The sequence below is a fragment of the Haliaeetus leucocephalus genome, unplaced genomic scaffold, assembly GCF_000737465.1.
Source record: "Haliaeetus leucocephalus isolate CR32 unplaced genomic scaffold, Haliaeetus_leucocephalus-4.0 Scaffold646, whole genome shotgun sequence".
NCBI classification, from domain to species: domain Eukaryota; kingdom Metazoa; phylum Chordata; class Aves; order Accipitriformes; family Accipitridae; genus Haliaeetus; species Haliaeetus leucocephalus.
This window is the reverse complement of record NW_010973082.1, coordinates 3,215,395-3,233,303: the sequence shown is the minus strand read 5'-3', so window position 1 is coordinate 3,233,303 and position 17,909 is coordinate 3,215,395.

The following is a 17,909-nucleotide window of genomic DNA, read 5'->3' as shown; positions in this document are numbered from 1 at the left end:
TCTGAAAAAAAGAAAGATGAGAAATTGCAGCAGCCAGAATTGTGAAAAGCCTTGACAAAATATTTAACACGGATAAAAAGAGAACGCTTGCCAATTGCTAGAGCCTTCCTAATTCAGGTTATTAGATGGTTACTGCCACTGCTGTTAAAAAGACACTATTTTCTGAGTGATCTATGCAAAGAAGGGCTGGAACACACCTATAGGTTTTCCATGTGCTTTTAGCTCTGCTAATGGAGAAAAAATTTTCCTCTCATGAGACTCAGTTGAAAAATTATTCAATTCAATTAACAAATAAGTAATGTGTTATTTTTGTGCTGTATCCAGTAAATATAGGGCTAGGAAATTCAATAGATAAATCTCTAGATACTGTTTTAGGTTCATCACATGTACATTGATGCAACTAGATTTTTTTTTTTTTTAATCTCTCTATGAGGAAACTGTTAAAGAATGAGGATAAGGTTTCAAAAACCTGAAAGGAATTAACTTTCCACTGAGCTCCACACAACAATGGTATCATGTGATTAATTCTACTACAATTTACTTAGTAGAATAAAGAATAACAACAGCTATTCTGGTTATAAATAACCTCTTTTCTTATAGCAGAGACCCATTACAAGGTCAACATCTACTGTCAAACTTCATGATTAGGCTCATTAAAATTGTCCTGTTGAATTTTTTTTTTTTTTTTGAAAGAAAACCATGCTTTCAACTGAGATTTAGGTGGTTTGTTTTTTTTTTTGCATTAAAGTGCCTACTTTTCTTGAAATTTGTACGTGTTCTTACATAGAACTTGGAAATCCAAAATATGAATGTCTGATCCTTCCCCACCCTATCCCACCTAGGGTTCCTTTTTTTTTTTTTTGCATTATTAGGTAATGATTCTAGCAAAAATGTTTTTGCCTTTTTACATTTTTCACAGGAAAGCATTCCAATAAGATCTCTATTAATACAATGGTTTCTAGGTAGCAAGGAAAAAAAAAAAACCCACAGCATCTCTACTGAAAATGCTGGCAGATGTTGACTTTTTACCCATAACTGTAATGCCTCTATAAAAAGGACCATTCCAGTCTTACAAGCATTAAAATGGAAAATAAATAGAAGTGGTGAATATGGCACACCAAAGATTACATGTGAGGGACCAGAAATTCAAATCCCCTCTCAGAGGGGACATTGCAGGGGTAATGAGAAGATGCAGAAGCTTTTCAATCTCCGAAATCAGTCCCTCATGGAACATCATCGAGGCAGACAAACCGAACGGGGCAGCATGGGCGGAAAGGATTATTTAATGAGTATCGGCTGATGCGAGACACCCACACACACCCCAGACCGCAGACTTGCGAAAGAAAGTGCCAGAAGCCATTCCCATTTGCAATAGACTAATTATATGTTGGGGATTTTCTTCTTGTTTAGATGAACCGTACTGTTTTATTTACAGTTCTTTGCACGCTCGCAGCCTTGTGGAGGTGGGAGAGGGTGCGTGGGTTTCCCGGATGGCAGCCGCGGTGCCGCAAGATGCCGGAGAGCGCTAGGTAATGCCCACCTGATTAGAGGGTCTTAAATGGAGCAAGTATCATATAGACCTCATGGGTTTGGGTAATGGGCTAGAGCAAGTGGTCCAACACCATCGTCCCCAAACGATATCTTAAAATCAGACGAAAATACCGTGCACACAGAGGCCTGGGGATGCCAGGCTTTTGCCATCCTGCAAAAGGATCCTGGTGCCACATGGTATAGGGACATGGTATAGGCTCCCTCCCTCTTCAGATGGGCAGGAGGCTAAACCCAGAAGGTTTTCATTACTAAACATCTTAGCAAACCCAGCTCAGTTATTCTATAGAAATCTGCCTTGCTGAGACTAAGAGAACAGCCAGGTCCAGGCTGCGCCCCCCGCACCCCCTTCTCTGGGCTTGTAGCCTGCAGGGTACGTTTCCCCCTGCCACTTTTGTTGCACAGCCAGCAATTGTTCCCATGATCCCAACCCAGAGCTGGAGAAGAAACGAGGTTGAAGAGGAAAGAAAGGTGAAGTGGATTCTACTCAGTTGCTAAAAGCTTGGAGTAATTTTCACTGTTGTAATTCCAGCAGCTGAGATAGCCCCCGAAATATATTTAGTATTTCATTTTTTCAGGTCCCCCCCCCCCCAAGATTTTTTTTCCTTGGTGGGGGAGAGCACTAAAAATGACTTCAATAGCAGAATAAAGTTTAAAGCTCAGATCTTTCCAGTTTTGCTTATTCTGCTTATCCCCTTTATGTTCTTTCTGCGTACACACATCTGTCTTCTTCAAAGCCTTAACTGTCTCTGACACACCTGACCTTTCCATCCAAGCGCAATGGTTAGATGCAAAGAAAAAACCATTTACCTACAGCAAGTAACTCTTTGTTTTGCCAGTTCCACATCTGAAAATTTTGCTGCTGCAGGAAGTAAAACAGTAAGCAACCCTTCCTTCTCTTTTGAAAAATGGAACTGTCATCTCTTCAAGAGAAATATCAGCTTATCTTTAGTTTGTCAAACATGACTGTTAGTTATTAGAGTCTTCTTAAGAAAATGCTACAAGAAGAATTAGGACAGTACTGTTGCAGAAACGTCAGGAGTTCAGGAATTAATTTGACAAGATCTGGGAGATCTCAGATATCTAATTAAACTTTCTATGACAGTTATGTTGTGTAAATACTGGAAACCTATTAAAATAGAGAATCAGGTAAAACTAGTTTCCATATTCAATTAATAGATGTTACAACCATTCAACAGCTATTGCTCTGATTAGACCCATTCAATTCATGCCAGCAAATATAATTTTGTGTATTCATGCACACAAAGTTCGTCCATTTTTAGCTAAAATATCTGATAAACTTACTATGTTTGGTAATACTACTATATTTTTGGGTAGAGTTTATACAAACCCCCCTCTCCTCCATTTGGTGAATGAGACCGTACATCGCCATATGCCACGTACATACAGCACATGCAGCTCTGCTTTTGAAGGTTTTTGAATAATTTCTGTAGGAAAAACTCCATAGATGAAGAGAATTTAGGCTAAGAGGAATTACAGCTAATAGATTCTGACCTCAACAGGCTATAATGCAGGCTGGCTTTGCACTCACTAATGTTTGCATCAAGCCCATATCTCATCATTTAAAGAAGCCGCTACATCCATTAGTAAATTGTTTTAATAGTTAATTATTAGCAGTATAAAAAGAATGTGATTATCCCCAGCCTGAGTCTCCAGGGGCACTGTTGGCATGTGGATCACACTACTGCTGCAACTCCTATCCAAAGCCATCGGTTTAATGAAACACAAGAAACATTTTTGAAACCAAAGGGGTTGGCTCTGGTTAACCAACAGCTGGATATTAGAGCTGCCAGTCGAGGCTCAGACAGAGGGTAAAGAGGGTTCAAACATAAAACATGGCACCACTGCTGCACACCCAGGCAGCCTGAATTGCCACTGCCATTCAGCAGTAGCCACAGAGGAGCTCATACAAGCCCGTCCTCGTTTGCCTCTTGTCCCTCAGGGTTACTCTGCCCCAGGGTTGTTTTTTTTGGCCAAGGACAGGGGAGGCTGCACATCCCCAGCTCTCAGTGCCTGTTGGCGTGGGGTTGCTAAGCAAGTTCATCAATACCAATTAATCCTGGAGGTGCTGTCTCCTGCATGCGAGCGTGGCCAGGAGGGGCACGCTCTGCAGCTGGAGGATGTGATTAATAACCGCAGCTTGCGCGGCCGAGGTGGCCGGTGCTTCCATCAGTGCTGCAAATGGAAGCAGAAAGTCACCAAGCCAGCTCGTTGCTGCCAGACACAGACCTGCACAGTCATCTTCAGTGGATGCAGATGAGCTAAATTTAAGGAACAATGCTCAGTTAAGCTGCTCAGTACACAAACTGGTTTTGTTTGACAGAGTACAAAAAGAAAAATCATAAATCAGTTGTTTCCGTTATTTGCTGCAATTTCTCTAACTGATCATTCATCTTCTTAGCATGGGGTTGGCTAAGAAGGAAGAGGAGCATTTGCCATTAAAACTTTTGAAAGGAACTCCAATAATTTAATACAATTCCCCTCCCAAATTATTTTCTGATGCAAAGACATGAAAATTATAAGTTGAATTGCAAGTTCATTTTGTTCTTTGATAGCTGAACAATGGTTATTTCTCAACTGGCATTTTGTCTCTTTCTGCACTCTCAGTTGTTCCCACCACCATCTTTTTCCATCTCTTCTCCCTATCTGGTGAAGCTTCACGTTCAGATTGCTTGGCAGAAAACGCCTCTGAGGGCAGTTACCTCTGCAGGTCCTTTGGGGCCAGCAGTCACCTCTGCTCAGGCGGCCAAAGGGGAAACGTACAGCTCTCCAGCAGCTTCCCCAGCGGATAAGTGATACGCCACAACCTCCATCATCAAAAATCAATGAGCCTTACCCTGTGTGTTCATGGTCAAGGGCAGGACCAACATTTGTAGCTGAGTAAGGGTAAGGTGCAGCCCAGTAAAATGAGCTGAGTCTAAGAAAAAGAATGTAGAAAGAAGAAAAAAAGGCAATTACTTTTTTTTTTTTTTCATTTCAAGTGAAGGGTTCTTTTGTAAAGGTTTTTCCAACAATTAAAAAAGGAAAACCCCAAACCCCTACCAGTGTGATTTGTTCTGGAGGCAGGATAGGACAACATCAAATCCCATAAACAATTTGCAGTGCTCTCTTACCAAGCACGGTCTGGCAATCTTAACTCCCCGCCTCGCTTAAAACAGCTTCTCTGTTCCTGGATAACCCCCAAACCCATGGTGAGTAATGAATAAGAAAACAACGGGTTGTTGTTTTACTTCCCATTCCCAACACTCACTCTGCATTAGGCTCCATCATTTCACAACTCGCTTGATGTAACACGATGTGGCAGAACATACCCTGATCCAGAAGTGAACCCTGATGCAATGCAGAATGGATGCCTTGGACTGAAACTGCTCCTTCCTTGACTTTCCTACCTTTGATCCACATTTTCTGCTTGTGACAGGCTGCTAAATAAATATCAGTGACAAGGCTTGGTATGCATTTGTTTTTCTGCAGCTTGCTTTCTTTTTGTTCACCTCTCCAAGCTGAGTGTCTTGTTGACAAATATACAAACTCCATTACCAATTAATGATTTTAGCCTGGTGTCCTCCACTCTTTACTCCCCCAGTGCCAGTTCTACACATTAGCCTGGGTAACATTCAAAGATAATAGTGTTTTTTTATTTGTTTTGATGAGTAACAGCAATCAGACAGGCAAATCCCAGTCCTTACCAAAGCTGCAATTCTGTTTTCAAATGTAGCCTGCTCCGAGGAAAGCTAGAGAAGCACACGCTGCATTTGCTCAAGGAGAAACCTCACTTTTCTTCTTTCACTCTTAATTTTTTTCTTCAAAAAAAAGGCCATTTTTTCTCAGCACTCAGGGCTTTTTGCAGACTTTGCACATCTAGGGGCAGGATTTCTGCAGACTCTTAATTTGTTTTGTCACTTTTTAAAGCCCACTCTTGTTGCATACTGCAGTTAATTGAAAATGAGAAGTCATTCTTGGTAATAAGTGTCAGCCCCAGCACATATATGTGGTTGGGATCACACACATTTGTGCACAGAGACCTATTTCAATGTTTGAAGAAACATTTCATGAATTTTTTCAAAAGTGGTCATTGACTTTGGGTACCTCAATTTCCAACACAGATGAAGAAGTGTAATTTTTGAAGATTGGGTGCTTGGGACCTTTGCAAGCAGGAAACCCAGAAATCCAATACCGTTAGGAATCCAGGTAAATGATGTCCCTGCAAATTCTCTGTGGAAGAAAAAAACCCCATTTGATTAACACTGTAAGTGCAGGCAGAGGCGAGAGCTTGAACACGTTAACGTGGCTGCAAAAGAGTGTGAGCAAGGGGTGAGCTTAATTCAGCCTCCGTTTTCTGCTTCCAGAGATGTAAAGTCTTGCTGAACAGCCGTGACCATGCTGCACGTTAACCAAGGAGACACGAGACACAGTTGGCAAAACACATTAGCATCTTCCGCTCTGATAATTAGTTTAGTGAAAAATTATTGCATTATCTGTTTGCTTTCACCAGAGACCAATTGCAGCCTTAAAAAAAAAAAAGAAAAAAGAAAAAAAGAGAAAGAAAAGCTCACATTAGGTGCTTTTAATAAGACAATAAACTCTATAGTATTTCCAAACAAGATTTAAAACCTATTCAGCACATGAGTAATTAGCACAAGTCAGGTTGGAGGCCAAATGAATTATTTAGTAGTGGAATTAAATTTGCTTAGAAAGAAAGAAGCCCATTAAAATCCACAAAAAAATGCATAAGTGTCAAGGCAAGCATTTAAAACATATTGCAACAGAACTGTTAACACTGCACTAGGATGTCATTCAGATTTTATCAAATATTCCCCCAATCTTGTGGTCAACAATGGAGATTTTACTCCAGCTACGCAGGGAGAAATAATCCTAGCAGGGCCATATTGCACAGCAGGTGTTCATCTCACAGGTGGGTTGAAATCAATTATCAGCACTGACTGCTGTGCTATTGGGCAAGAAGTCTGAGATCCTTCAAATTACCCTCACATTGTCCATATTTGCATCCCAAAGATCCACTGGAGATAGTTTTCCTGGTACAGAAAGCTCTTCCCCGCAAGAACAACCTGTCTTTTTTTCCAGGAACGTGACACAAAGCTGTATTTTCTCGCATGGTGTATTTTTTTTTATGTGTGTGTGGCATGGGCAAATATACTTATCAGTACAAAGGATTCAGAAAAAATAGACTATGCTTAGCAACCTCCAGCAAAACTAGCAGAATGCACTTGACAAAACTTGCGCTTTATAAAGAAATTCCTACGAAGGCATTCAGTACTTAAACTAGGACAAATTATGCTGTAAGGAGTAGAATATGTAAACGTGGCAAGGAGCTTCATTTTATATTCTGGTTTCAGAGGGGTTACTTCCACTTGACAGCAGTGTAAACGAGACCAGAATAAGACCCATGCCCAGCAGCAGAAAAACAAAGCTGGCTTTGTATAAGAAAATATAAAAAAATCCCTTAACCAGGTCCATGTGTCGGGTATTCTGAGAAAGGAGGTGGAGTGTTTGCATCTCTGCCATGAGTACATTGAGACCCTCTCTCATACAGCAGCTTAAGAAATGACAACGATTTTGGAGCCAAACTACCAGCTCAAACATGCTAGTGACTCGCCAGCTCATCCCTGTGGTAATTCTGCAAACCCAGCGACGCATGTACCACGCATCCGCAGTACTAACAGGACCACGATAACTTCCATAATAGTCAGCCAGCAGTGACAAAAGGAAAACAAAAGAGATTAAAAGCAAGAAATATGGCAGCTCACTTGACCCTGAGACTAGTGGCTCTGGGAAGAAGAACGGATGGCTGCTGATCTCTGGTTTAAGAGTATAAGGTTTCCAAGTCCTCCTGCAGACCCCTCAGCTCTGGGATTTCTCCCGTAAACGTGCCTCTCCGGGTACCTTCTCGAGGCTCAGGTTTTCATGGCAAATCAGCAGCGGAGCTGGGAGTTAGAAGAGGTCCCTGGCTCTCCCCAACAGGGCTTACCCTTGCTACAGTGACATACATATTTCCAGGATTCGGACATATTCCTGTCTCCTGGGGAAGCTGTTTATTTTCAGAACCGTTTTCCCTGATGGAGCAGGGATATCGACACCTTGCTCTTCTTCCCTTTTGCTTTCCATCTCTGCACAGAGAGCAGGAGAAAGGAGTTGGGGGTTACACAGAGAAGAGCAGCGCTCCCAGCCACAGACCTTGATCCTGGAGGGGTTGCTGCCTTCCCAAAACATGCACAAAATGCAGAACGACTCTGGCCTGATATATCATTCAAGCAGCCCAAACAGCTCAGGCTGTTGGCACCTTTATTCGCAGCCTACAGTCAATCTTATTTACTTCTCATTCAATTGTGCCAATGGATAAGCCAGCGCTGGCTGGGACACCCCTCACCGTAGCCCTTGGCGGACCAAACCCACAGGCAGGGCTTCAGAAAAGGGCTTTGGGTGTGCATCGCCATCCCAACCCAAACAGCTTTTGCTCCAAGTTCACAGCAACACACCCAGACCCAGGGATCTCTCCTTGCAAGGTCTGAATAAAGCTTAAGCACAAAACAGCCTGACAGTCCTGAAAGAAGTCAGTGATCTAAAGAAAATGGGTTTGTAGGTGATGCGAAGCTCTCACAGCTTTGCTCTGAAGCCGCTGAGCCTCTTAGTGTCTTCAAAACCTATTTTCTCCTCTGGGGTCACAAAGGAGGCTGCATTTCCTAGAAGGCAGCTTTGACAGGTTTGAGACTGCAGGAAAGCCATGACATTGGCAAAGGTCCTGCCACAACCGCTTGTAAAACCAGGAGACTGAGCTCTCCATAGCGCATTCATCCTCCTTTCAGACACTTGCCCTCGGTTCTGAGCTGGCAACTGCAGCAAGGAGCCATCCCACCAGTGACGCTGAACTCCACGGACAGCTTTTGAGCTCCATTTTTTCCATCTTGACCCTTTAAGGCAAGTGCCTCAAAGGCAACTTCATTTCAGGGGCCTTCTACTAGTAACGTCAAGCTGGCAGCAGCTGGACCAGGCACTGCATAGTGAGATGAGGGGGGTCAGCACATCCCCCCAGCACCCCTTCGGCACGTCAAGACAAAATCTCATCTTCCATCCAACCGCCGTCTCCCTGCTGGTCCCAGGAAAAGCTCAGACATCTGCCCAAGTTGGGGTGGCAAAACTTCAAGCTTTGGACCAGAAATCATTATGGCCATAAAAGCATTTCACCACCTTATGAGTCAGTCTAGTTTTTCTAGCAGCTAATCTGTTTAATGAGGGCCTTGGAAATTTGACCAAAAGCGAGTGCGTGGCCCAAAAAAGCAGTTTTGCATCAAGAACTCATGCGCCAGCAAGAGCCCTTTTCCCAGCAGTTGTTGTAATGAGTTCAGCCACTGTGTAGCTAACAACTGTCACACACTGAAACCCAACCAGAATACTTGGCTGGGGAGAAAATTAGATGTTTCCATCATCATTGTTACTAAAAGAGACCTGCGAAGGATTACTTGCATATTATGGCAAACTTCAATCGAAATGGGCCATTGCTTGCCTCATTAATATTTCAATGTGTTCGAATGCGCTATGGCAAAAATATATTACCCAGAAAAATTCAGGTAGAAGAAAAAAACCCACAAAACAAATTTCATTAAATAATGAGCACACACTACACTAAGCCATCCTGAGATTCAGCCCAATAGCGTCAAAGACAAAAAATCCTGGTGTTCTGCTTATTTATAAGGCAAAATTACCTATTCATTTAGGAAAAAGTAATCATGCTCAGTTAGACACACCAGACAAGCATATGAAAAGAAAAATGGCTTTGAAGCTGTTCCTGATAGCAAGCCTAGGCAGCTCGAGAAGAAAACTCCACAATCCAGGCTTTTTTTATTTTTTAAAGTATACATTAGAAAGTCTATTAAAAAAGTGGTGCGAAGTGGCAAATTTTTTGTTGCATAACATTTTTGAATCTTTAAGAGAACATTAATGCAATACAGCTCATTTTGCCAGTACCCATGCACCTCAGTTAAAAACAATTCCCAGCTAAAGATGTTCCTTATAAATTGGATATTAGCGAGGAACCAAGTTGAAGATACACCCCTACCGCTGTCTTGTTTGTCTCTAGATGAGGCATGGCCTACCAATTTTCCAAACATACAGTTATCTTTCATTTTAAAGTTTTGAACTACCAATAATTAGTCTAACTTGGGTATGAAAGGCTTGTTACTTACCTTTATTTGTTCATAATGTCAGTGCTTGTTATTAAGATCAGGTATTGAGGAAATAAGGGTTTTGGTCAAAAACCTCCACCAGGGATCTCAAAGGATCCGGCTCTATGCTAGGCTCAAAGCTTTCATCAGAATCTGGAAAAAGCCATAGATAAACAAAAGAAAAGAAGTATCCTGCTATGGAGACAAAGCACAACCAGAGTTTTCCATCATCACCTGGAAGCGTGAAATTCCCTGTTCTGGGAGACAGCAGCTGGAGCCAAACATTCCTGGAAATTGGATTTGCCCCCAGATTTGATTTCTGGGTGAACGACTGACAGTTTAGCCCTGCCACAGAGCAGAGGTGAGGCAGCAGCTCCCTCCACATGTAAAGTCTAAAGAGACTTTTCTGAAGCTAGGGAATTAGTTTCTTGGGACATCAATTTTTTACCATCTTTTCTTGTTAAAGCTAGTATTAATGGGTGATAAGCAATGTCAAGCTGCAGCCTGATGATTAGGTGAAAGCTGAAAATCCCAACTGTAACAGAAGCTTTGCTGCAGTGGAAGATGGATAGAGGAATTAGCAGTGTGGTTTGTCCACTCAGGAGTTTACCACCTGATTACAGTATTCTCTGGTTGACAGTTGGAGGAACTCATTAATATTTTTAATCAAAGTATTCCTCACCAGAACCATAATTATTTTCTCTGGCCCATCTCCCCCACCCTGCTCCTGCTTAGGGGACAACATCTCCCAGTTTCATCCACCCGTGGTCTATACATACATATACAGAGAGCTTTTCTTTTTTGTGAAGACAGGAACACAAAATTATGGCTTTTAAAGCTAACAAACAGCAGCTTTCATTTCACTTAAAGCCCTTCACATCAACAAACCCTCTTCCCTCCCGTTGGGCCCATGACACAGTCCAGCACAGAGAGCTGCCCAAACAACCCGGACCTCACAGCAGCTGAGACCACGAGACATGGGGTTTGCTACCCCAGTTTAACTTTTTGTTTGTTTGTTTGTTTTCCCCTAAGCAAGAAGCTCTCCTGCAGAGGGCTCAGCCTGCAGCCCCAGCAGGTTCTCCAGCACCACTGGGCACAGCAGGAGACCTCTGTGGATGCCTGCAGAGGCTCCTGAGAAAAATCAGATTTTAGGATAATGGGAGACAAGAACAATTCCAGTTGAAAAGGAGCAATACTAGAGCAGAGAGGAGAACTCTTACCTGAGCTATTGCCCTCCTCTACCCAGCAAGGCAGGACTGCTGCAGCTCTGCCCAGGCAGAGCAGAAACCCTTCACAGGTGCCCCTCTAATCACTGCAGACCTTTTATAGCCCCACTGCTTCCCACCTCTTCAGCACAAATTAAAGGGGCCAAATCCCACCGGAGCTTGCAAGCAAACCCGGCTGCCTACAGCAAGCAAGACCTCAGGGGACCACGCGAGGTGAGGCTGCCAGCCCCGAGCGCGGGTGAGCTCAGGGCTTTGAACGGGGCCGGGAGGACGCAGCAGGCTGAGCACCCATGGGTGCTGCCTTCGCTTTGCCCTTTCTCGCGAATGAGACCCGCCGCTGTGGGTGCTGCAGCTCCAGCCCTCGGCAGAGTCTGCAGTGGCCCGTGGGGCAAAGCTGTCTGCGGGGAAGTGGTATCTTGGTTTCTTCTCTTTTTCTGCACTGGGAAAAATTACTGTCCTGTGCAGATGCATTGGGGGGGGGGAAAAAAAAAGAAAAAAAAAAGGGGGTTTCCTTCTGCCTGCATTGGAGTGCTGCCTCTTGCATGGAGCGTGTCAGGATTAGTTCCATCATCTGTTGTCAGATGTGTAGTAGGTGCTGTCTACATGAGCACCTTACAAAAAAAGCACTCGCTGAAAAAAAATGTCTTAAATTGAAAGGTTTTATTATGTCCTGATTTGCCCAGTTCTTTGCTATGCCTGTAGCTTGAACACTAAAAGCTAACAAATAGCAAATACCTTTTTTTTTTTTACCATAGAAATTCACAGACTTTAACAAACACAGGCTTGTTTTCATGGTTAGCACATCCATGGGAAAGGCGCTGTCTTTCCAGCATTGCCATACAGACCCTGTGCCAAGCGCCCGTAAACCCAAGAGCTCCTCACTCGCTGCGGGGCTGCTGCCTTGGGCTCGGGCTGTGGGCATCGCCACCACGCTCTGCACCGAGAAATTAAATGCTTTTTAACTTTTGAGTAATATCACAGCTACCGCTGCCAGGCACTCAAAGCAAACTCGTGTGCCACCTTCTGTTCCTGAAAGGATATAACTTCCATGGAAATATTCCATGGAAGAGTATTTTCCCATTTTTCTTTGGGCAGGTCTGGTAGGTAGGGATCAGTGGGAGGAATTTTTGCAGTTAGGGGCTGGTTTCTGGCTCCCGCATGCCCTGTGCCCAAGCCTGGGGTGCAGCCACAGCACGTAAATATGGTAAGCAGAAAAAGCATTTGCATTTCAGGGCTAATTTACAAACAGAAGGAGACAGATAAATGATGGGTGCCAGGGCCGTGGCTTCCAGCACGTGTGCTGAGAGGCATTTCCCCCAGGTACATTTGATGGCGATAGGAAATTCCTTCCGGAGAAAGCCCAGGCTGGTTTTGCATTACAGCAATGCAAAATGACAGCTGCCCATGGCCGTATGGCTAAAAACTCGGTTGCCTTTAGCCATATTGATGAATCACAATGTTTGCTTCGTGATGGACTTGCTTAACCAGGCAGGAATAACCTGGGGTACCCAGGAAAGCTGCGTTACGTTTGCTGATGGGATGTGAGCCGCAGTCCAGAAAGCTGCTCGGCACGGCTCGCGTGCCCTCCCGGGAAGGGAGCGGGGAGAATGGGTACAGGCACGCGAAGGCAAAACCCAAAGTGGCATTTTCTCTGTCCCATACTTGTGACTGAAGGGATAATTGAGAAAAATAATCAAGAACAATGACTGCTCGACAATGGCGGCAAATTGGGTTGATACTCTCAGTGCTCCTCAATTACTCTGTACAAATGCTAATTGGAATAGTTCCTTTCTGTGGAGCAGTCAGCACAAATCTCAAACCCCTAGTTTTTCTTTTTCTGCAAGCCATCTGTCATGCTAATGTGTCTTATTGCTGAGAGTTGGTGCTTTTTTTTTCTTTTTTTTTTCCTTTAGCACCATTACAAAGAGAGTGTGCTATGTTTCTCTCAAACCCAGCCCTAGTCTCCTCCGTGGATGATGGTTTCTGTACAGAAAACAGCAGCTTTCCCCATCGCCTGAGATCTGTGTGCTGCCAAGCGCTGTGTGGGGGTTATTAATATTAAGGGAACCACGTGCGCTCCTGCAGCAGGGGCCTGCATACCTTGGAATTGCTCTGAAGAGGAGCTGCAAATAAAACCCTCAGCTGATGCTTCTCTTTCCTGGGGACTGATTTGTCCTGATACCTGCGACTGCATCTCAAGGTGCATTTAATGATTCATTCCCTTTAATAATGCAAGCACATATTGAGGAGGTCTTCAGCTTCCTGCGATAGGCTCTCTTAATGATAAAAAACATTTTCATTTGTTTTCTTTTCAAAATAATAACAGGAAAACTCGGGGAGATTCTTGGTCTCGGCACATCCTTAGTTTATAAGGAATGTTTTGAGCTCTCTCCTCCTGCCACGCTCTGTTCCTCAGTGAGCCGCTGTGGGATGTGGGAGGATGCACTCGCCCAGCTCTTGTATGCGATGGACATTTTCTGTCCCGTCCCCCCTCCTCCAGTCTTTGTCAGATAACTTGGTTGGGTTGTTTCCCTTCACTCCCCTGTCCCAGGCTGTCCACGTTTAAGCAGGAGCAGCCCATCTTCAGCTGCCCAGTGTTCAGCCTGGCTGATGGCAAGGCAGCTTTTATTAGGGCAGCATTTACTAAGGGGTCAATTCTGTCCACACTGAAGCATTCAATTCTTATCAGCAAAAATCCATGTGTTATGTGTAGCTGTATCCCCGAGGTGGTTGCAGAGGCCACGCAAATCAAAGTTCAGCTGCCAGAAATCGCACCAAAGAGGTGTTTATCGACACATCTCTTTTGCCAGAATAAAAACTGCTCCATTACTATATGATAAAGTTTGTGTCCCGGAGCTATGGACCCCGAGAAGGGCAGGATATTCCCCTTGGCAGGCTCTTGCTTTCCCATACCCAACAGTGTAAAGACTGAGTATCCCCAATGTCTAGGCAAAGGCAAGAGTGAGATACCTTTTTCCTGAATGTCATAAAAGCAGCATTTCTGCAGCGCAGAAAGTCCAGGTACACTGAAGTCTTCGGTAATTGCATGTGACAGCATCTGGCAACTGGAGCCTGACACCTGCAGTCAGCATGTCATCCAGGGTTTCCTGCCAGACCCGCTACTCAGAGTGGAAAATACAGCACAAAATCAATTATTCAGCTCCAAGATGCCCTCCGTGGGGTGTGGGGCAGGAGGGGGGGGAAGATGTGCTGGAATTGCTGAGACCACCCATGCGGTGCGTTCTCAGGCTTGCGGGAAAGCTTTTACCTGGTTATTTGCTGCTATGTTTTTGCCTCTGTTTTCCAGAAAGTTCCTGATTCCTCTTTTCTGCCACCGCCACCACAGGACTGGGTGCTGCCCCCATTCCCTCCACCTTCTCCATGCTGGTTTAAGTGGCTCCTTTGCTTCTGTGCTTTCTGTTTCCTTTTTCCAAACCCACACTCTTGTTTGGCTTTCTCTGCTCAAACATGGTACTACTAAAGCTGCACTTTAGAGGTCCTTCATTTGGCCGTAGAGCTCTTTCGTATTGTATTCCCATTCACAGCATTTTCCCTGTCTGCTAAGAATTCATAAAACTTTCAGCTTTTTTTTTTTTAACCGTTCCTTCCTAAGAAAATGTGGTTTGTGCGGTCAGTCCTCAATGCTGGCTCTGTGCATGTTTGTGTATCCGTAACTTTGCATGACTATTAACCTGTCAGTCTCTCTCCATCCCTTTTGATCCTTTGAGCTGTTTCAGTCTGATGTAGGATACAAACTGGGACAACATCAGAATGCTACAAAGTCACTGCAAATAGCTGGATGAAAGAAGATGAGGATGCTAATGCCCCTTCCTGGATTGCTGTGGGAATGCATCTCCACCAGGCATCCGAGAATCCACCCCCATGGCCATCAGAAACCAGGCTCTGGTTGTTTCACTGCTTGTGAAAGTACGTTTCCCTACCAAATCTTTTCACATCCCTCTAGCAGCCCCAGTTTTCTGCTGATTCAGCAGCGCAGCTGGTTTATATCAGAGCGAGAGCATCCGTGAAAAATTGCACCGTGCCTGTGACAGCGCAGGACCAAAGCGGATGCGCTGCACGGAGATGGTGATGGTGTTACTTCCTCTTCGTCACTGCTTGGTCCCAGAGCAACACTTTGTGTCACCGGCCGAGTGACTTTATGCTTCTTTGCCTGTATTAATTGCTCCAGCCGCACACTTGTGTGCCGCTGCGGCAGCACGTTTCCCTGGTGTCGAATGGGTTATATTAATTCCTTTCTGCTCTTAAACAGTATTACACACATATATTTTTTAGCTAAGCTTACCTCAGCCTTTGGGTTTTTTTAAAAAATATTTTTGCTCTGGCAAAATCCCGATAGTCTATGGGATTTACATCCAAGGGAGGACTCTGAACTCTGTTTTTACTGTTTAAAAAAAATACTTTCTGCAGGAGGAGCATAATTTCTAGAGGACAACACCACCGCTGCCTCTCCAGAAGGAGTTTCAGCTGCTTTTTCAACACCCTGTGCTCCCAGAAATTAACAGTGGGGCCCAGTGTCACTGAGGAGGATTTACAGGATCCCTGGAGGTGGAAAAAGCAATTTCTGGGATACACTCCCCACCTTCTCGCCCTGCTGTTCTGCTGTAGGAGCAGGAGAGGGAGCTGCGAAACAAGCGGCAGAGGCTGAGATGCTGCTACGGGGACTGGCCCCCCCCGAGCCCCCCAATAGCCCTTTTCTCCTAAGGGGGGTGTGTATGGGAAGGTTAAAAAGCCTCTCTAACACAGCGTTTCAGCATCTCCATGATGAGCTCAGGGTGGAAACTGCTCCACACGTTTATTCTGCAAAATTTTTAACTCAAAAAAAAAAAAAAAGATGAAAATGTTCATAAAACCACATTTTACATCTTCTGGTTTTCATCTTTTCTGTCTTTGGAATGAATGATGAACTTTGTGTCTTTCATGAAGAAAGAATGGGTGGGGATTCTCTTGTGGCTGTTATTTAATTATCCATCCCTGCCTGGGCCCTGAAACGGGAGGAGAAGCAGGTTTTATCCCAGCTTTCACTGCAGCTCCTTGCACAGAACCTCTCCGGAGAGAGAAATTCCTAAGGATGTTAGGGGAGGGAGGCCCCGGCGGTAGCAGTTGAGTGATGCTGGGTGCTGTCACACAGCCCTGTCCCATACCTGCACTACAAATGGTTCAGCGAGCGTTGCCCATCGCCATTTGGAGCTGTTGAGCTGCTTTTAGGAGGCTCCTCTCTTGCAGCTACGGATGCAAGCCCACACAGAGCTGCCAAGGGCAGGACTGGTCTCTTTGGGGTAGTTACTAGGGAACTGTCTTGCCTACTCTTAAATATTTCAATCGGTGGGGCTTCCCTCAGCCTTGTCCCTCAAGTCCTTCCCGATGAGCAGCCGGTGCAGATCTGATGCTGGCTGTCAGGAGTGCGACCTGCCGGCGAGGCGGTCGAGGGCTGGGGGAGCTCTCTGCATCCATTTGGATCATGAATATTTGATGCGATGAGCGCTGCAGCTGGGATGCCGCAGAAGCCGCTGCTCTTCCCGTGCCTGCTGCTGAACATCTCGCTGCGTGCCCACGACACGGTGAGCAGCCCAAGAGCCTTAACACCGGCACTGAAGCAGGGCTGAAGCCAAGACAAGGAGCTTCTTTTTAACAGTTGTAACTTTTGGTTGGATTTTGTCCTATTCCAGCTTCTTCTGGCCCAGCGCTGTCTTCGTCTGCTGGACTGAAGGGTCCTGTTGTGTCCAATGTCTTCTGTGCTGTGACCCGTGTTCTCCCCAGCTTCTTTCTGATGTTTCAAATAGCTGGTGCCTTGTCCCAATTTCATTGTAAATTGTGAAAAAAGTTCACTCCATCACTGAGGAAATATGAAATAGGGACCACACTTCCTAAAAGTTTCTCAATCCCCTCTACTTCACTGGAATTAGGCTCGCACCCTTCCCATGGGATACCTCACTGATGGAAAGCCATCGCCCCTGGGGTGGGATGTGCGGATGTCTTCAAGCGCTACCGGCGGGCAGAGAGAAGTGCCTGCTCCTTCAAACTCCTGGGGATGAATTTGGAGATGCAGAATGAAATTGCTTTAAATGAAATAGACTGGAAGAGGTGGTGATGGAGAAAACCTCCTCAGGGAGAAGCCCATAATACCGCAGGTTAGAGACCAACCAGAAGGTCATGAAGGACAGCTGTAGGGTTGGCCAGTGGGAACACGTGTTGGATTAGTGGCCTCACCTTTGAGCATCCCAGTCTGAAGGTCTCCCAGTCTGATTAGGACGGTGAAAGACAAAGGTACACATCATTTATGTGCCAATCTTTTAATTGATTTACCTAAACAAGCCCTGACCATTCCAAGTTTTAATTGTTACTCTGAGCTAAATGAAACCTAATTTATTTTCAAGCATCTTTCCTGACATCTTAAAAAGCCCAACCAAACCGAAACCAAAGACCCTCAAGCAAATGGGACAGGTTGACAGATCTGTTTTTACTGTACTTTAAATTGCATTTTAATCCTCCCAACCTGCTGCTTCCCATACAGCTCCAGCATGGAGCAGGAGAGACGGCCGACCCTTGCCGGCTGGAAAAGGGCATTGTGCATGGAAAGGACAATTCTGTCCCCAACGACATCAAAGAGAAATAACCAAACAAGACAAACCCCAGTATACAAAAGCTCAATGGCATCACCTGGAATAAGAGCAGACTTGGTCAAAGAGAGGAAATAGTTTCTTCCCCTCCATTAATGACCCACTGACACCTGCAGAGGACGTGCTGGCCAGAGCCCAGCCTTGGTGCTGGGTTTGGTGCTGTGAAACCCTCCTCGCACACCCCTTTTCTCAAGCTTCAGGGCATCACCTTCCCACTTTCCTTCTCAAACAAAGGCCAGCTGGACCTAACCCTATTTTTTCTTTTTTTCTCTTATTACAAATGAAGCACCAGAAAAAGA